Source organism: Urocampus carinirostris, chromosome 5 (genome assembly GCF_059441175.1).
Source record: "Urocampus carinirostris isolate Australia breed hairy pipefish chromosome 5, RoL_Ucar_1.0, whole genome shotgun sequence".
In the NCBI taxonomy this organism is placed as follows: domain Eukaryota; kingdom Metazoa; phylum Chordata; class Actinopteri; order Syngnathiformes; family Syngnathidae; genus Urocampus; species Urocampus carinirostris.
Window position 1 is genome coordinate 4,375,490 of NC_142353.1, and position 21,802 is coordinate 4,397,291.

A 21,802-nucleotide genomic window follows, 5' to 3' on the forward strand; every position below is an offset into this window, starting at 1 on the left:
CGGATTTCTCCTCCTCACCTCTGCGCTGCGCAGACACACGTTCACAAACGGAGCAGAGGAGGGCCGCGACCGTAAAGCCTCTTAAAGACACACGCGCAACTGAAAATGTCTAAATTTCAGGTAAATGCGCTTAAAAAAAGAATCATTGTTATTTTTCCATGTGCTCGTGTACCACTAGTTAACCCCTCACGTGCCACAGCTGGCACATGTGTCATAGGTTGGTCTGAGCTAACAACTGAAACAAATCATAATCACAGGTTTAAACTACTTTAATACGTTTTAGTAAATTTCACATGTGTACAGAAACTGCCTGAAATTAATTAATAAATAAAATTGAGTACGTTTTGTTATCAAAACGAAATTTACAAGTTACAAATTACATTACCATTATATTTCATATGTGCACTCAATCGAAAGAAAATCAACTTGTGTTTTCTTGACATTTTCAGTAAAAAAAAAGCATGCCTACTTCAATGCTTCATGGACTCGCTGACTTAAAGTGTATTTGTACCTGTCAAATTGATTCCCATGCCAGGTTAAGAACAAGAGTAGTAACCAAAGTTACAGCGCTTCTGATAAAAAAACGAGGTCAAGGTATTCTTTATTTCGCTGAGTGCCGCAGAAGCACGGCCACTTGGGATATCGCCACTCGCTATATAGGACATCAGCTTGCTAAAACACCCAAATGCGCCTCTATAATCATGGCTTGAAAGCTCTTGCTGGTACAAATCAAGCACCCCGAGGCTTACATCATGCGACTCGAGGCCTAAGAGGTAATAGCATGAAATATAGATACAGAGGTGACAGATGTTTACATGACTTGCGAGACGGCATTGAGACACTACGCAGTGGCTCCCTTCATTGGAGAGGAACCTGATGAGGAATAGAGGAAGAAGATGTTGTGATAAAGGAGGTGCTTTGCCAGTGTTTGCTGGCAGATCATTAGGGCTCCTCTTTAACTCAACCCTCAGTGACAATCTATTGCTCTCTTCCCCTGTCAGTGAGTCATTATGGTCTGATCATTAGTGACATTGCCACATGCCCATCACTCAGGTCACTGCCATATTGGCAGATGAACGGCCCTTGTCCAGACCTACTCATCTCCGTTCTTAAGACAGGAGCGATGGGGGAATGTTCTCTCTGCATCTAAAGCGTTCAGTCAAAATGGCCTTACATTAACATTGTTAATGTATCATTATTGCTTTCTGGTGTTATTGAGGATTAAATGGCTTTTAGAAAAATTGTATTTGCCAAACTATAAAGCACACCCCCCAAAAAAATAGTCCCTTGTAGTATACACGCAGAATGGTCTGGCTTTGTTTAGTGATTTTTTTTTTTTCATTGGGAGTGCCTTGACACCAAACTTAGCTTAAGACCCTCTAGGAGAAGATTGCATTCAGTTGCTTGTAGTGGTCGATGGTCATGAGCTGCTGAACCCAAATTTGGCTGCTAAAGGGCGATAGAGAACCGATAAAAGCAGACCACAAAAAAGAAGATATTTATTGATTTTGTCGGTATTTATTGGGAAAATCTTAACAGAAAAGGTGGCTAAAGACACTTGTTAAAGCCTACAACTGTTTGGATTTTCACGGACATAGGTTTAGCTGTTTCGGCGCCTATAAGTCACATACAAACACACACACACACACACACACACACACACACACACACACACACACACACACACACACACACACAAAAATCAGGATTTTTAAAGTAGTTAAGACTAGATTTAGATTAAATTTAGACCAATGTGTTGATTGATTGGTCAACAGGTATCGCTGATTAAAAACGCGAAGCATAGCATGCAAAGGGAATTAAACGCTGATCACGGAAGCAAGGGCGCCAGCATTTTACCATTACACCAGCTGTATCGCACTATTTTTATCTACGGTACTAGAAACCCTTAGTTGCATGAAGCATTCTTATAGGTTAAACAGTCTCTCCATGTCTTCACTTGTGTGTCAATAACCTCTCAGTTGAATATGTGTATGTACTTAAAAGAGTATATATAGCACTTTCTGCACTTTCTGTTTTTCGCAACATTATTAACAGGCACGTGCAGAAGTGAAGAGACTTTTTTAATGTTTCGTTCACTATGAGTAAAATCAGTGTGATAATGAGATAAGCTGTAATGCCTTTTCATATGTCATCTCTACCAGGACCAGTAGGTGGTCGAGTGGAAAAGTGTTGGTGCCCTCACCGCCATGACCCTTGTTTGAATCCCGTTGCATACTATTTATTGTGCTATATGCCAGTAATGATTATCTATAAATCGATCAACGCTCAAATATAGAAGTAAACTGTAAAACTTAGTGGAGTAACGGAAACATTTGAATACTGTATTCATTTCCAATGTTCTTCATCGTATTGTGTGGTATATAAATGAGGCGTACCAGGTAATAAAGTGCACTTTCAAATTTCTGATAAATTTGGGGTTTTTAGGTGCACCTTATATTCCAGAAATTATAGTAATCGAATGTATTTTGTTGTATAAAATATTAATCTTTGCATTCATTGTTAATAGTTGCTATCACATAGATGTAATTATGCTGAAGTGCCGTTTGGCACTATTAGAAACAACTACAATAATATTACACAAATTATCAAACAAACTTGGTGTATGAATATAAAAAAAAAATGTGTGCCCTTTAAAACTGATTTTCAGGAAATAAAAGCAAATAAAGTAGCCAAAATTTCTGCATTTAATTGAAATTATTGTCTTTTTTTTCTTTAAATGGTCTAGTTTGTTTGTTATTATTTTTTACAGCATCTCGTTGGATTTTTCTCTAAAAATAGTAACTGCTGTACTATACTACTACTAATAATAATATTTAAAAATAAAAACAATGGAAATACACACTCAGGAGATTCATTTTTGAGGCAGATTATTTGGCTCTTTCAGAGTATTATTTTCTTATCCTACTGTTTTTTATAGTGAAAGAAAACCATACTAAAACCAAACAAGTTTATTCATTTCTTGCATATCATAGTCATTTTACTAAAATTATTCTTAAAATATATCTTAAAATAGGTAGAAGAAAAGTATCAGCCTAATTATCTGCAAGTGGAGGAGTGCATCATTTGAAATGTTTTTTTTGTTTGTTTTGTTTTTACACAATTTGGATAAATATTTTCCCCTCAATTTTCTAACATGAAATTTTGCAAACTAATGGATTAAAATAAAGAAACAACACTCGCTAAAGACAGGAAAACAAAATGCAGAAGTTGAATTTCGAATAGTACAAGTTTTGATATGTTTTCTGAGTTATAAACTGAAAAGTACTGATGACAGGTAAAAGTTGTAGGTCAGTTTGTCTAAGTGGGATAGCTGTGTGTGTCACGGTTGCCATGGCGCCCAATTTGTGCCAGCTGCGGCTCGTTGACAGATTGGCTTCCCTTCTGTTTAAGCTCAGTACTCTCACTCACCCTTTGTCAGTCCATCAACGAACCTCTGCACCCGCCAGGCGTGGGTTTTGACTCTGTCCGGTTTCCCCTTTGTGTGTCCTGTCCGGTTTCAATCCCTTCTGTTTCGTCCTGTTTTGATTTCAGTCTCTGGTCTCCAGTGTCTGGTATCGTGCCCGTCATTCTCGTCCTGTCTGATATATGTCTCCAGTCTCCTATATCTGTTAGCAATCCTTTCAATCCCATTCTGTCCGGTATCAACATCATCTAACGATCTCATTGGTCTCTTGCTTTCTGTTGTTCCACGCCAGACTTCTGTCTTTCTTCTTTTGCCCGGCGATCGCCGAATCAAAGGTGTTTTTGTGTTAACGTGCATGGCTGCCCCATTTCTCGTAAAATAAAAGCTCGTGTGAGAAACATCACACATTTGGGTTCTCTTCCTGTTCCGGTTCCTGACAGCGTGTTTAAAAGACCAAACTGTTCATGCAAACTCCTGATATCTTATGATGGATATACAGTAATACGACAATGAATTGCAATGAGCAGAAAATAAAAAGCAGGGGGTTACATGCAAACATCAGCTGAGTAAATTTTAATTTGCTGCATCTTTAATCCACAATTTCACATTTAACATTGATTATAATTAAACGGTACATGAGTAAAGAACCAAAAACCAATGCATACTTGGTTAGCCTGCCATACCACAAGCGGCATAAGAAGTAATTAGTTTGAACATAATCTTTGCGTTATGATTGATTTCATGCAAGGAAATGTCGCACGGCTCAAAGCCGTTTTGAGACGTTTTAACCAGAATAGTGATGCTTGGCCTCTGCTCCGTGACCTGTAAATAATAGATAAATCAATTTTCTTGACTAAAACACTAAATAATAAAGCAATGCTATTTCTATCATTGATGGGTTTTTTTGCGGTCTTGATTGTTGACTTCACTTAGTACAAATCAGCATTGCAAAACACCAGGCCATTTTTCAATTAGAAGGTCCAGATGTTTTTGGAGGCTCCAGTACACACAGGCAGTTGTGAGGAATGCTTTATCCGAGTTGTAATAATCAGTAGAACATCAGCTCCGGGCTCCATTTGTATACTCATGTTTTATTCCAGCCTTCTTTCTAATGCACGGCTTAATTATAGCCAGCGCAGACAATGCCAGACCCCCATAGCTCTGAATGTATTAGTGCGCTGTGTGAAGCTGCAACCATCAAACCCGGTTCCCCCCACCACCACATCACACGCTCATCTCTCCTCTTGCACAATAAAATGGATCGCGCATAATGATATTACATGAGTAAAGTGTAGCAGCCTTCTATTTTATAGAACACATTGAAAGTCCAGTTGTAAAACAAAGGGTTCAGCGTTTTGTCTTACAACACAGAATCCTTCACAGAGAGATTTGTAAATATTTGATGAAACCTTATTGGCAGTGCGCTTCATTGAATTTGGCATTCGGGTGATTAGTTTTATCCTGACTTTAGAACATGGAAACAAGCTAAATAGGTAAACAACAATTATCATGCAGGGCTTGTATTGACTTACAAATAAAACAAATAATCATGTAAGTCTCGTGAAAGGGTCTCAAACTCATGGCCCGGGGCCCAATTGTAGCCCCAGGATGATAGTTTGAGGCCCCAGCTTTAATATGAAAGTTAAAGGGACAGTGTGTATAATGTCTCCACCTGATGTCGCTGTATTTTATTGTGCCACCAAAAATGAATGCTCAACGTGATCAAAACACCCCTTATTCACTTTTGAAAAGAAGATAACTAAGAAAAAAAGAAGACACACATATTTAAAAAAAGAAATAAAGGACAAAAAAAGAAAAATGAAAAAAAACATGACAAAAAAGCAATAAGTCAAAAAGTAAAACTCACAAAAAAGGAAAAGAAAAATGAAAAAAGGGAAAAAGGAAAAAAAAGAAAATGGCAATTTGTATTTCTCTTTATTTCCGCTTTCATTTTTCTTTCCTTATTCTTTCTCCGTCACTATTTCCTTTTTTGTCTTTATTTTCCCATTATTTCCGTTTTATTACCGTTTGTCTTTCTTTGAGAAAAAAAATCGGAGGGTGGTTTTTGCTCGCTTCAGTCTCTGTGGTCTGTAGTCTTCCCTGGACTAATCTTTGCTTGCACTACACATTAAAGGGACATCTAGTGGACACTGTCTCTTTGAGATTAGCAGAACGTTTTTTTCAGCACTGTTTTTGTGGAAATTCCCATTTGTCCCTACCTCACTGGGTTCCTAGCTACAGCGGCCCCCAACTCAATAGAGTTTGAGACCCCTGGTCTAGTGGCATTTATGAGAATCAGTTAAAAAACTAAGAAAGATTGACATTGCTGTTTTTTAGATCAATACTACTATGAGTACTGACCTTTATGTTAGTAACCAATACCTACTACTGTATTAATATTTATTGTTAATCTGTCTGACTTGTGTCTGTTAGGTTTCCCATTCATAAACTACTGGTGTCAGGTCTCATCACCATAACTGTATAATGAAGCACGGCTGGCTTTATCCTCAATAACTGTCATTAGTACGCCTACCTTTCAAGGTAAAACACTTTGATTCTCTCAAAAACTCAAACCGAAGTATCTCTCGTTTGTTATGTTTCTGCCCCATTCATTTGTGGCTGTGTTGCCCTTAAGGCAATCATTTATTTTTCTTTAACAAATAATTGTGTTTAAAATATAATAAAACATTTCAAAGTTATTACAAGTTCATTAAAGGGTGTTTACCATAAATAATACCTATTCATTTGAGCTTTTAGTAAAACGTAAACAAATATTCACACCATGGATTATTTAATGGTTGCATGTCCAATCCGTCTCCATCCATGTTGAAGGATTAACAAGGCAAACCATAAGTTTTGTAAGTGTTTTTTGATGTCTAAACAACTGTATTGAGTGTTGGTTCAGACGCATGTGAATTTTATGCACTTTATTTTTGCGAACATATTGGTAGATGTTCCCAATGAACTGCACTGTATCGTTGCAGTTTTCACCATCAGGGGAAGTACATTAAAGATTCAATTACAAGTCCCCTGTGGTCCCCGTCCTTTTTTAACTGTTTAACTCTGTGTCATATTGATGACAATACAGTATCTTTTAAAGACATTTGTTATTTACTTAATGTAACACCACACATACCAGTACATACAGCTGTTCTTTTAAAGTAGCGAAAGCATCTAAGAAATTGCCATATTTATGAAACTGTGAAAGCAACACCTAGCAGTTTTGCCTGTCTTTCCCTGTTGCCGCGCATTGTTTTGACATACGGCTAGCATTGCTAAAACAAGCATGACCACACTACTGATATGTACTTGAGATAAGGCTATAGTTAAGTAGACAATTAAAACAAGGAGGGAAGACATCAATGAATTTTGAACTTCAGGGAGAACAGGAGAGTACTATACAAAATAACGCTCTGAATACCAAATTCAAATTATGTTCTAAAAGCAATCCCCAGATCCCTTTGTTTTTATTATATCTCAGAGGATACAAAAAGCACACCCTAAAGGCTGTGGAAATTAAGGAACAGCAAAACAATTTGCTAGTCTCATCTCATCTCATCTCATTAGCTGTACTGCTTATCCCTATTAGGGTTGCGGTGGGGCTCGAGCCCATCCCAGCCATCTCAGGCAGGGGACACCCTGAACTGGTTGCCAGCCAATCGCAGCAATTTGGTAGTAGTGATGATTATTTAAACGGTGCATAATAGTCAAAATAACAAACTGGCTTCATATGAAATGTCTTTTGCAAGTGTCTACTATTAAATTTATGAAGGGGACATGTTAAATTTACAAATGTAACTGATCAATCTAACCTTTTAAACAGCCACAGGGTGAAAATTATACATTTAAATTGTGTTCGCCTGAAGAAAATGCATGACTACCATAGTTTGAGGTTGATATTTTTCTACTGGCGTTACCTGTTTGCTTAAAGCAGCAGTGCATATAATTTATCTGTGTAGTAATTTTTATTGCAACATCAATTGAAGCCTGGTCATTCTGTAAGGGGATTACCTCATGTGCGGTCCCTTCTCAAGGTTTCTTCATTTTCCTCATGTTGAGGTTTTTGAGTTTTTCCTTGCCCTCATGTAGGTTTTAGATCAGGGGGTTGTGCAATAATGTGGTTTGCAATAATCTGTGGTGTGTGCAGCCCTTTGAGACTCTTTGTGATTAAGGGCTATACAAATAAACATGACTTGACTTGAATCGCCACATAGTGGTAAAAATAAACTGTCATTAATTTAAATTATTATCAAAAAACAAGAACTAACATACAAACGTGCAATTTTTAAAAATACTTGTTAGTCGACAAATTTGCATTTATTTATTGTTATTTAGTTGAGGCTCAAAGCACGGCGGTGCAGTGGTTAGCGCAGAGGTGGCGAACAAGTTTGTCAGAAGGACCAGAACAGAACAGGAAACCCCAGAGCGTTAGTTACAGTTCTTTATTTAGGGAAGCGTACAGGGCTAGCGGGAGACGCTGAGCCAAGAGGTAGAATGACGTGCACGCCGTAGCACCTCTCTCGTAGGCGGCCGTTCCCCAAAGACGCGCTCTTCCCGTGAGGTGATTAATGGCAAACGCTACCTTAGCTGCTTCAGTGGCAAAGTTGCGTGGCTGGAGATCAAATATGAACCTACAATTTACTATGAACGGGCGGATCTGAGAGGGATCTCCCCCAAACTTCTCTGGAGCGCCCACCCGTGGCTCAGCGAATCCAGCGCCGAACAAACCGGGAGAGGGCGGGGCAGGATTTCGCCACCCGGACCCCGAAGGAGCGCTGTCGGTGTCTGGCACCGATGAAGCGGCTTGTTGGACCATTGTTTGCGAGAGGTTTGACCAGTCTTGATGTAGCCAATCCAATTCAAGCCGTTGCTGACTCACTTGCTGAGCCAGATTGGCGACATCGTAAGCGGCTTGCCGAACTGCATTTTTTGCAGAAGAAATATGCTGCTGGTCCTGGCTTTCGTAGTCGTCAGAGGGCAAATGTACGAACGCGGGGTCCATTCTGGTCTGAGGATTCTGTCAGAAGGACCAGAACAGAACAGGAAACCCCAGAGCGTTCGTTACCGTTCTTTATTTAGGGAAGCGTACAGGGCTAGCGGGAGACGCGATGGCTGTCGGACGTCAGCAGCGTAGCCGTGAAGACAGCTTCGGAACACGTAGCCAATCGGAGTGCGGAAGTCTAGCAGGTCAAGTTTACCGGGACTGGAGAGAAGATCGTAGCGTGGGACGGAAGCAGGTCGGATCGGAGGCAGGCAGAAACAGGTAAACAGATCAAGACGGAACAGGTAATCAGGAGAGTCATACAGGGAACAAACGTAATCCTCAGACCAAGAGGTCTCAGCATAGCGTGCTTAAAAAGGGAACATAAACCATTCAGAAGGCGTCCACGTGATAGCTCCAGGTGACTCTAGTTAGCAAGCACGACAAAGTTTGACACGAAGAGCCGACATTTTTAACTGTGAGAGTCAAAGAGTCACACCACGCACTTGAGACTGTCTTTTTACCTGTCCTTTCAAGGTGCTCAATTTTTGCTTGCGTAGTTCAGTACCTTTGGGGAATTCCGTGTCAACATTAGCATGGGCTGTGCTAAAATGACACTGAAGATTTGAAGTCTTGAAATGGGATATTATGGTACTGCATAATAAACAGTGATTTGCCATTCCGTTCAACAAAAAAGTAAGCATCTTCCCATTCTTCCTGAAATGCCCTGTGTTCATCTTTATATTTCCGTTTCGCTTTGCATTTTGCCATTTTGACCATGAGGGTAACAGTCTGCACGCTCATGAAATGTTTACTTAATTTCCCGGCATTAGACGTAACCTACACAGATGATTGGCAGTCAGTTATGCATTAAAAACAACAAATCTGTTAAATTAATTTCAACATAATATTTATTATTTGTTATTAACTTTTTAAGGGAAAAAACTAAACATGAAACTAGGCAACGAGCTCGGTTAGCGCGTGTGCAGCACAGTTCTGAGGCCATGAGATAAAACCTGCTTGTGTGGAGTTTGCATGTTCTCCCCGTGCTTGCGTTGGTTTACTCCGGGCACTCCGGTTTCTCCCACATTCCAAAAAAATGCATGTCAGGTTAATTGGCCTGTCCAAATTTTCCTTTGGTGGTAATGAGCGAGTGTATTGTCTGTCTCTGTTTGCCCTGCGACTGGCTGGCAACCAGTTCAGGGTGTGCCCTGCCTACTGCCCGAGGATGGCTGGGATGGGCTCCAGCACCCCCGCGACCCTACCGAAGATAAGCGGTGCAGATAATGGATGGAAGGATAGATAGTTGAGGCTCAGCTAGAGGGGGCTAACGTGATTAGCTGCCATCTTGCTTGTTATTGTTCCTCTTTTATTATTTTTGCTGTTTTTTCTTACCTTTTTTTCCCTTTTTTCTTCTCTCTTTCCTCACTTTTTCTTTAACTTTCACGTTTTTACATTACATTTCATTTTTCTTTTTTTCTTTTCTTTTTTCTCATTTATTACAATTTCATTTTATTTCTTCCTCTCTCTTTTCATTCTTATTTGCACTCTTTTTTTTACGTACTTATTTTTCAGAGGCTATTCAAAAATTGAGAAGGAAATGTTGCAGTTTAGCCACTTTAAGTCTACGTAGTTTGTATCCTTCTTTTTAGTTGCATGACACAATACAGTGACATCAAGTGCTTAAATATTACATACTATCCCTTTAATGTATTTGCTCTGGCTACTTAATAAAAAAAATCGAACACAAATGCATTCTGGCATCCCATACTTGGAGAGGTCACAAGCCCCGTTCTAAAACAGCGAATCCTCAAACACTCCTCCCCCCACACACACATATACACACACACAACAATGACAGTAAAAGCTGCCCAGCGCGAAAGAAATATTCTTATTTAGATGACGGCTCGGCGAGGGCTCCAGAAGTGAAAAATACGATGTGGTGCGAAGCGCATTGAGTGCGACTCGGATGCTGGCCGCTTTGCAGAAAGGCAATCAGATCTGGCAGTGGTGTGTAAAGATACTTATCTGCCTGGAGAGGATCTCAACACCATCTTTCTGGAAAAAATGGATATCAATGCTGACAACGGCGTGTCAGTGCTGTATATTCACAACATCTGATCTCAATAGGGTGAAGTCCTTTCAAAATGGTGGAAAAATGAAGAGATATTCCAAAGTAAAAGGCCATATTGTGTGATGTGTATAAACTCTCAAGCAGAGCTGAACATAAGGGCGCGGGTAGGTCAGACTTTTTAGCATTGCTCACCAAACGAAAATTACTATATGTATATATATATATAAATACTACTAGAGGAAAACTACAGGAATGTCTAACTGAGAGCTTAAATATAGGGACCTAATATATAATTTTGCTTTCTTTATGAAAAGAAAGAAAGCCATCTGCTGCTATTCTATCAGTGCCTCCCTCATGTCCCTTTCCTCCCATGGTTTGTATGTGCCTTGCCATAAGTGTATTTGGTTTGTAACTTTATTTGCTACCTTTTTTATTATGTTTTTATATTATTTTAACCAGTGAGTGTGTCCATATATTTGGTGTTCCAAGTCGTTGGGTTGGAATAGGAAGGGGTTTATTATCATATTGTACTCTGAATTCAAATAGTAGTTTTAGTGACAATTCACTTGCTAAAAACTGCTACATTTTGATTTGGTTTGGCAATACATATTGCAGTAAAGTACCACTACAACAATACTATGAAACAAAATACTACTACCGAAATACGACAAAAATACCACGACTGAAATACTACTAATTATTTTCACCAATACAAAAAAAAAACACTACACTAATACAACAAAAAATACTACAAAAGTAAGTATAAAATTAGGTGCTCAAACAGGGACATAATATATTATTATGCTTTTATTGGGAGTGTTTTAAAGCCAATTTGATGACAATATTATAACACATATTGTATTACTATTTAAAAACAAATATAAAAACATATAATATTTACATGTCTGTATGTATATTTATGCATAAATGTAAATGTGAAATACTGGATAGGTCTCTGGAGCATTGGCCAAATTTTTTAAACCCGATTCGGCCCTGGCTTCAAAAGTTTTCCCCCTCACTGCTGATTCCCAGTTTCTTGCCAGAAATGTTGTGGGTAATGTTGTTTCACAAACGTTCTGCCATTTTTTTAAATCTCAAAATAAATATGCCAATTGTGTTTGCTCCTCTTGACATTTATGAATCCAGTGTCAAAACAAACTACGTTAACCCTTGGGGATTCGAGAAATATGACAATACTCTACTAAAGAGATATTTTGGCAGCGACAAAAGCACTCTTGGAGACGCTATTCCTGCAAACGTAGAATTATTGCCCAAGCGGTGAAATGACTTCAGAATTTCAGCGTGCAGTGTTAATCAGATTTTCCCACTGGAGCTGTAGTTCATTGTCATTGCTAATGGAGCTTCCTCTGCAGGTTGTTGCTCTTCACTAAATTAGCGTGAAGTCTTATCCCCAAAACATTGACTAATACTGCACTTAATCTTCGAAACTCTCAACTCCGGTGAAAAATCTCATTCGGAATGACACTGATGCATCGGAGCTCTCCCAAGGATTGCATTCATCACGTTGCTGACAAAATTAATCTCGACAGACTCCAACCAAATTACACCTGAGTTCACACCCACAGCTAACCACAACATTTAAATAATAGATCGTATTTATCAATGATATCAAAATGTTTTAAGGTGCGATTTTGTCATGTCCATTTGCAAAAGGACATATTTATAACAAGGAACAAATGTCATGTTCAATGTCTCTGACTCGGGATACACGGAAAGTTAGCTTAATTTAAAATCTGACGTATAATGAAAAAAAAAAAATCCTCTAATTTACACTCGCTCTTGATAATAAAATTAGTCCGGATCCTGAAGATTGTCCAAACTCTGAGGTAAGAGAAGTAAATGTTGTGTTTTCTTAACATGATAATGGCATGAAAAATACCCATCTTTAGTGCTGCTGAGCCAAAACAGACACACGCTATTTATCTTCCAAATGAACCCATTTTTCACCATTAATTAAAAGACGTTGAGATGAAGGAGAACATGGATGAAGGAGAGCAATTGTTTCGGATGCCAATGGTCATTCATTTCGCTTTGGCTTCTGAAAGACGAGCCTTGTATGAACACAGTACGGGTGTGAGATGGGATTGTTTGCATTGTGCTCACATGTCACACGATTTAAAGTCTTCTCCTGAGTGATGTGGAGGCAGGAAAGCCAGTGCCTTACCTGTCATCATTGAAATATAAAATTGAAAAAATGTTCAGAGGTCATGGGTTTGAACCCAGTTACTAGCCTTCCTGTGCGGAGTTTGCATGTTCTCCACAAGCTTCCTTGGGTTTCCTCCGGGTACTCCCACATTCCAAAAACATGCATTTCAGGTTAATAGGCCAGTCCAAATTGTCCCTAGGTGTGAATGAGCGAGTGAGTTGTATGTCTCTGTGTGCACTGCAACTGCCTGGCAACCAGTTCAGGGTATCCCATGCCTACTGCCTGAAGATAGCTGGGGTGGGCTCCAGCACCCCTGCGACCCTACTGAGAAAAAGTGGTACAGATAATGTATGGATGTTAAATGGTGATTTGTATTCAATGTTTAGGTTATTTCTAAACTAACATCACAATTTGTGTATGTTTTTTTTCATAATCACTGAATTATCACTGAATATGATGAACACAATCAGTATGTAATGTATTACTGTGCTGAGCAGATGCAGAGTGACACATGCAATTCTCTAGTCTCCAGGCTGAGGGCGATAGTGAGACCAAAGATTGTGATTTGGCGCACACCTCAGCCCCAAACAATAGAACAATATCTTACCATCACCATCCTAAACAAGCGGGAAAAACTCGCTAAAACATATATAGCTTGCCAGTTGCATTGAAATATGGGCACTTGTATTGCACTTGCTAAATGTTATCCCACTACTTTTCTTTGCACAATTGTTAAAATGCACAATTTTTTAATGCACTATTATCCCAATTTAAGCCAGCTTCCAACAATAACCTTGTAAATATTGTTTTATATACATGGCAGAGTTGGCACCAGTCCAAATGTTGTCATCCCAGTTCTTTTTCCGTCTTCCTCTCCTTACCCCTTGAACTGTGCAATGGAGAATGATCTTGGCCAGTTCTGATAATCTTGGGACGTGACCATATCACTAAATTTTCCCTCTGCGCAGAGTTGGCAACAGTTCTTTGCAGCGTCCAATGTGCCCTCTGATGGTGTTGCGCAACGTTGATTCCTGTAGCATCACATCTCCGTGGCCTGGATTTTCTTTTCCCCTTTTGTTGTGAGAGGAAGCGTAGAGGAAAATGGAAGTAACCAGCGCTTGCATGAGTCTGCTCTTTGATTTAATTGCTATGTTCTTGTCCCTCCAGATGGGTTTAAGTCCGGCAAGTGCAGCTGTGGTTTGATCGAACTTAGCCACGATTTTCTGGTTCCGGCCCCTCTTCTGATAGGAATGCTCCAATTTATTTAAATTTGGTGTTAGGTTTTAGCTCTCTGTGGTCAATAGTGATTTTTGTGGTTATACCTTGGGGATTGTTTTTTATCTGTGCTGATTTCCATCTCATACTGGCTTCATGATTTTTTTTTATTGGCATACATTTTCCCTAATAAAGCAAGATTACCTATTACCTGTGATTTTTTTTTTTACAAAAAAGAGCTGCACATAGACTTAATTAATAGTTTAAGCAGTCAGCAAGAAGCTGCTGACGGGCGGGATACGGCGGTCCCTAGTGACTCCTTGGCTCTTTTAAAAAAATGTTTGATAATGGAAAATTATATGGTTTCTGTGGGAGTACAAATATGACATAAACAGGATATATAAACAGTTTTGGATGCTTGTTTTTGTGGCTCCCAATTTTTTTGGGCTCGTTTAATATTTTGGGTTGCCAACCCATGGGTTAAGGTGAAACATTAATCCATCCATCCATCCATCCATTATTTGCACAGTTTATCCTCAGTAGGGTAGCAGGGGTGCTGAAGCCCATTCCAGCTATCTTCGGGCATTGGGCAAGGGACACCCTAAACTGGTTGCCGGCCAGTTGCAGGGCACACAGAGACAGACAACTCACTAGCTCATTCACACCTTGGGACAATTTGGCCTGGACAATTGACCTGACATGCATGTTTTTGGGAATGTGGGAAGAAGCCGTAGTGCCCGGAGGAAACTCAAGCAAGCATGTAGAGAGCATAAAAAATCCACACAGGAAGGTACAATCTCATGACTTCAGAACTGTGCCGCACACGCGATAACCACTGCGCTGCCGTGCTGCCTAAGGTAAAACAATAAAACCTTATTTTCCTTTTTATTTTAATTCTTTTAATTACCATAAATTCCGGACTATAAGCCGCTACTTTTTTCCCAAATGTTCAGCCCTGCGGCTTATCCGGTGAAGCGGCCAATTCATGTCATTTTTCAAACGGCCGCTCATGACGAGGAAGACTTCAACTTCTTAGATTATGCAAAAATTGTCTATATGACTAAGGGTCTTTCAGACGCCTCTCATAGCGACAATTATAGAGAGGAAGATGAGGACGGTATACCGTGAAATTATCAATAACAGTATGCTTCTTTAACAGATACGTTTGATACGTTTGATACGTTGCGTGCGTGTTCATAGTAGCATGTTGGTACCTTTCAAAGGCACGGTTTGGGATGAAAGTTATATTATTATTATTAAAGCTTTGAAAACTCTCTCTGGTGTACCTTCTTTCTTTGTAAATAAGTGTAACCATGTATAATATGTATTTGCAACTGTATATTTTTGTAATGTATTTATCTGTATTTATTTGAGACACTTATGCTGATTTTCACGAGCGAATAAGAAAGAAGGGGCGGAGCAAACGCGGGCTGATGGGAACTGGGGACGGGTAAAGGTGAGTGTTTGTGAACGCAGGAGACAATAGTGGATATATATTTTTCCCACCCTTACCTTTGGAAATATACACTTTTTCTTCCTTGGATTACTTTTAAAGGTTACCCCGACTCTGTGGGTCTGCATCAAATCATAAGTATCATGCTCTGTCCACTCCACGCATTGGTCCGGTATTGCAGTATCACTGGGAAATATGCAATTGTGGATGTGCTTGGTGGCTGTTGAGATTGTCGTGTTTGTTTTGCTGCTGTTGGTGTCGGTGGATTTGTCCAGACCGAGGACAATCGACTTTGGCTTGGACGGATCTATTGACACTAACAAAGATGTTATATAATGAAATTGTGAATATGCTTGATTGCTAATAAGATTTTCGAGAGGGTTTGTTCAAACCTCACTTTGTGTTTGCTGTTAAAAACGTAATATTGGAATATAATATTGTGAATGTGCTCAATTGCTGTTGAGATTGTCATGATTGTTTTCTGTTTTTAGTGTCAATAAATTTGTTCAAACCAAAAAATAGCCATGATCTTTGATTTTTGCATTTCGGAGATGGATTAAGAGCTTGCTCTGTCCACTCCACGCATCGGCCCGGTATTGCAGTACCTCCGGGAACGGTGCATTCGCAATGATCGCAGCAAGGCTTTAGGGCTCGGACCTTAGCTTGGCCTCTTGGCTAAGAGTAAGTGTCCCGGCTCCTAGGCTTTGTAGCGTATTTTGACCTGACCGATTACGGATAATGAATAACGAAGACAGAACAATAACCCTTAAAAACCCCCATCTGTGTTTTGCTGCTGTTGGTTGTTGGTGTCGGTGGATTTGTTCAGACCGAGGATAATCGACTTTGGCCTGGACGGATCTATTGACACTAACAAAGATGTTATATAATGAAATTGTGAATATGTTTGATTGCTAATAAGATTTTCGAGAAGGTTTGTTCAAACCTCACTTTGTGTTTGCTGTTAAAAACATAATATTGGAATATAATATTGTGAATGTGCTTAATTGCTGTTGAGATTGTCATGATTGTTTTCTGTTTTTAGTGTCAATAAATTTGTTCAAACCAAAAAAATATCTTTTTCGAGGTTTGTTCAAACCTCACTTTGTGTTTGCTGTTAAAAACGTCATATTAGAATATAATGTTGTGAATGTGCTTAATTGCTGTTGAGATTGTCATGATTGTTTTCTGTTTTTAGTGTTAATAAATTTGTTCAAACCCCAAAAAAAAAATACATATCTTTGATAGTTCCACGGCCATTTGGCCAGGACTTTGACTCAATTCCTTAAATGGGAGCAAGTGTCTCGGCCTATTGGCTTTGAAATGTATCATGAAATGACTAATAAAAGATAGTGAACGATTGATAAAGAATATATATCAAATACATTTTAGAAAATCCCCCCGTCAACAGAATAGTTCATTCAAAAAACATCCATTATTTACTGTGGGCGCATGCGGCTAATATACCGGTGCGGCTTGTGTATGTACTAAGTCGGTTTTCCTCCCGAAATGCGGTGGGTGCGGCTTATAATCAGGTGCGACTTATAGTCCGGAATTTACGGTATGTATTTCTTTCTTTACCTGCTAGACAAATACTGAATAAGATGTAGGTTTATTTATTTGTAAGTCTGACTGTTTCTTCAGCAGAAATGAACCTCACAGAACATCACTGCTTCTCTTTACAATTTAAGTCACGGGTCACAATGGGTTGAAAAATTTAGTTAATGGGCCAGGACAGGAGGAAAAAAAAAGATTATTTTTGTATAATAATAATAATAATAATTTCCTTTGTATTGTCATTCTTTGTAAGAACGAAATCTGCTGATATATAGTCTCTAATCCGATACTTCAGCAATACATGAAGAAAACAAAGGCACATGTGTGGGTGATACAAAACAACACATTTTCACTAGTAGAATTTTAGTTATCAATATATGTAGTGTCATTATATTTTCACTGATTGCCTTTGGAATGCCGGATTGATCAGCCTGCCGGGTCCCATGTGGCCCACAACCGTAGTTTGCCCACCCCTGATCTATAAGGGCAGAAACAGGTATGTTTATAAAAAAAGAATTCTCTCTGTATTCACTCACAACAACATTTTTTCCATGATAGTCTTGAAAGTGTGGGCATGTCAAACTAATTAATAAGAGAATAGCATTTCACAAATCATCCCTTTAATTAGTTGGATGGTCGCCGCTTGCAAACAATGAAACAGGGGTGGGGGAACAAGCCGGAGCGAGGGCGGAGGAATAAGGAGGGCCGGGGGCTGTCTCAGTGTTTGGGAAGGCTGGGGAGGAAGCTGGCGCGAGGGGACCCACACAGTCAGTGCCGCCCCAGGCAGCCTGCACAGCACACCAAGGTGCCGCTGGCAGCTGGAGTCCTTCTCCAGCTGCTTGCAACAAAATTTCAATTCATCATATTAATTCTTCAGGCTTTAAATTTGCATAAAAAATACAAAAAAATATATAATTATAGTAATTAGATGTGTATTACAATTTGTATTGATTGGTATCATTTTTGCTGTTTTAATTATAGTCTACAAAATACCAGTTTTAAAAGAAAAGTCAATGATTTAAGTGTAAGGTTGCACAACATATTTTGTCGAAAATAAATTAGTTTCATGTACATATCAAATAAATCTGTGGACTTTACTCATTTCTAGTGCTTTTTAAAGGTAATGTACTGAATTTAGAATGATGGACTCGTTGCTGCCATCTCATGGCTTCTGTCATCATTGCAGCCCTAGTCAGTTTGTTCATGATGCAGGTGCTGGTATGTGCATTTCTTAGATTAACTCGAATAAACTCTTTTTTTTTACATCTTTCATGGAGTTTGGGTTGATTTTTTAACTTTACTTGAAGCAGGACTTTTCTTACTTTTGCCATGTTCATGCTACACTAACAATTATAAACAAAACAAAAAATGCAGGAAAAAGCATCACTCACTCTCCAGCACTCCCCCAGTCCCCATTCCTCCTACTTAAAGTATTTCCTCCAAACAGCTTTCCTAAAAGTAAAATAAAAGCAGAAAGACACAGAGCAAAAAAAAAGCATGAGGGCTTTTTGAACTCAGTTGGGTATTGATAACACATACTAAATAGAGAAAATTTAACTCTCAACTTTTTAAAGACATCTCAAACGCACCCCAACTTTGATGATCATTTGCGCACAGTATTTTTCAAATCTTTCCACAAAACTCTATACGATTGAGGTCCGGACTTGGGCTTGGCCCATCTAAAATCTTTATATTTTTAGTTTTAAACCATTCCTCTGTAGATTTTGCCATATTTTTAGGGTCGTTGTCCTGCTGGAAGATGAACCTGCTCCCCATTCTCAGGCATCTTGCTGACTCAAACTGATTTTCTTCCAGAATCAACCTGTATTTGGCTCCATCCTTCTTCCCATCAACCATAACAATCTTCCCAGTCCCTGCTGAAGAAAAAAAAAATGATGTTGCCACAACCATGTTTTACAGTGGGGCTGGTGTTTTAGGAGTGATACGCAGTGTCACTCTTCCGCCAAATGTAATGCTTTGCATTTAGTCAAAAATATTCCATTTTAGTCCAAGCTGACCAGAACACCTTATTCCACGTGTACTTTGTGTCTCCCATGTGGCTTCTTGCAAACAACAAATGGCCCTTAATATGGTTTTCTTTCAGAAAAGGCTTTCTCCTTGCCACGATTCCACACAAGGCAGATGTATTCAGTGTATCACTAATGGCAATTTTATGCAAATATTGTCCCACCTCAGTTGTGTATGCCTACAGGATATCCGATGTGTCATGGGTCCCTTGGTCGCCTCTCTGATTAGTTTTCTTCTTGTTTGGGCCAAAGGTTTTTAGGGACGGCCAGGTCTTGGTAGGGTTTTTTGCCAGACACAATCCATGTCTTGCCGTGTGTTCAACTTCCGGGATTCGGACTGAGTATTTAAATGAAGAAAAAAAAGAGTTCAAGAGAGCAGTTCAGTTGAGGGCTTTTATTACAAAGTTACAAACAAAATAAAACTGATTATTTCCTGGGCCTGTTGATCAGGATGAGGTCATCCCTCAAAATGGTAACGAAAAAAATAGCTCGCCACTGTTTTGTACGAAAGGGGTGTGGATTCACACAACAAAATGGAAAATTAAAATTTCCTAGGCAAAGTAAGAGGGTCATATCTTCACAAGAGACCTATACTAAGACTAGACACACAGGTAGAAAAGCACCGAAGGAAATAAAGGATACATTGAAACAAATGAATACAGCAAGTTAATACTTTATTCAAATTTGTGGATAAACATATTGTGCATTTATAACAAATAAATAAATGGTGTAATTGTCAAAGTAATGATGTGATGATTGAATAATAAAGCAAATAGAAGTGGAAAACTGATTACATAATCATGGGCATATTTTAACGATATGACAGTTTGCAGTGCTTTTATGCCCTCTCCATTTTGATATGTTTGCTCTCACAATGCTCTTTGAGATGCGTACATTTTGTGAAAACTTTTTGTATCCCATTTCTCTTTTGAACTTGTTCCCAATTTGATCCTGAAACTGCCCAGTGTGCTCTTTATATTCATAATGCTGCCTGTTCTACAGTGTCTGCTTTCACAGACCTCTCAGCCCATTACAGATCAGTTGCATTTAAGGTGAGACTTAATCTATCTATCTATCTATCTATCTATCTATCTATCTATCTATCTATCTATCTATCTATCTATCTATCTATCTATCTATCTATCTATCTATCTATCTATCTATCTATCTATCTATCTATCTATCTATCTATCTATCTATCTATCTATCTATCTATCTATCTATCTATCTATCTATCTATCTATCTATCTATCTATCTATCTATCTATCTATCTATCTATCTATCTATCTATCTATCTATCTATCTATCTATCTATCTATCTATCTATCTATCTATCTATCTATCTATCTATCTATCTATCTATCTATCCATCTAATGCACTCTGTCTGTAATTGTTAGTCATTGAAGTCGACATTGGATCATTCGGGACAATCAGAATTTCTGGAGTCAATTGGCTGAGCTGAGAGATCAGAGGTAAATATTTTTCCAAAACCTACTTTCATTTTTTTCATCGTAATGATAACATAAATTGTTCAAATAATTTGATTCTATTCTTTGATTGTGCCTCACATGTTGTTGATCCTTAGAAAACTTTTTCAGTCTTTTAGCTTTAAGTTCAAAGCATGAAATGTGGCAATATGACTAAAGGTATTTAGGGGTGATAACATACTTCTGCTAGGCACTGTATACCATGGTATGGTATCTCTTAATGTATTTTTAAATCCAATGTGCCATATAGTCCAGTGCGTCTTGTATTTGAAAAACACATGTCAAAAGACTATTTTTGGGGGGTCCGCCTTTAAGTGTTGAAAATACAGTATTATTTAAAATATGTAGTCTAGTTCCAGAGGGCCCATTAGAAGAACTTCTAACTTGAAACATTTTTGAAAATTAATGTATGGTCATCGTTTGAGAGTCAAATATTAACATTTGCAGCCTTTATTTAACCACTTTCCTTTCCTTTTTCTGATATAATGAGACACATTTATTTCATAATTACACATGTAGCGCATTGTTAGAATTCATGTGTGTGAAGGAGCTCCCCTTCTTTTTCTCAAGACTGAGGTTGCACGGTGCCTGTTATCAATTTTCAATGATTTAAACGGGTGAAGTTCTTTTTCCTCTTATCTGATCTTTTAAAGGGCAATGAAAAGGCCCATCTTTTCATTGAGACCCATCCTCAATCACTGTTAATGTTAGCCCCATGTACACATAAGAGGGCTGATAAAGAATCATTAGTCTCGTTAATGGAATCAGTGCCCAATCCCTCCATCCTTTTCCATTGAAAAGCTCTCCTTATTTCAAAGTTGTTCTGCTTTATTAAAGCTCATTACCATTTCCCTTTTAATAAGCACTCTTTAAAGTCATTACCTGCAGTGGAGTTAAAGGCTCGCCTATTAAAAGGTTACTTTAATGTGAAAAATGTCCTCGCGATATACTCAAGTTAATTACTATTGGATACTGGTTTTGTTTTAATTTAATACCTAAACCTTAATGAAAGGTATGTTGCTCCACAATAAAGAAAGATGAAAAGAAAAAAACGGTTCCCATTCATATAGAATTTTTTTGTTATCTCTTGTCATATATCGTCGTCACTAATTAACATTTTCGCTTCTTTTAATTACAGCAGCCCCATGTTGTGAGGAATAGCAATGGACACTTACTTTCCTTGTTTAATGGCAATGGAAAGATTTTTTTGTCAACCTACCCCTACGGCCTCCTAAAACTTCCTATTTGCAAACAATCTTTTTCAATTGAGATATTAATCTTGATTTAATTATTTAATAAAAAATAATTATTTAATACAACAGCAAAACTAAAGAGCTAGATTATGTAATTTATCTTATGTCAGATATGTTGTCATATGAGTCTGTTTTTATTTTACTAAAGATGTATAATTATAATAC

At 38.4% G+C, this 21,802-nt stretch overlaps 1 non-coding gene across 1 annotated transcript; it reads left to right on the top strand.

Annotated features, from left to right (window-relative positions):
* Positions 1–15,758: 15,758 nt before the first annotated feature.
* Positions 15,759–15,941, top strand: LOC148365030 (U2 spliceosomal RNA). Its single transcript, XR_015850598.1, has one exon. It is a non-coding gene; the product is annotated as a U2 spliceosomal RNA (small nuclear RNA).
* The last annotated feature ends 5,861 nt before the right edge of the window (positions 15,942–21,802 follow it).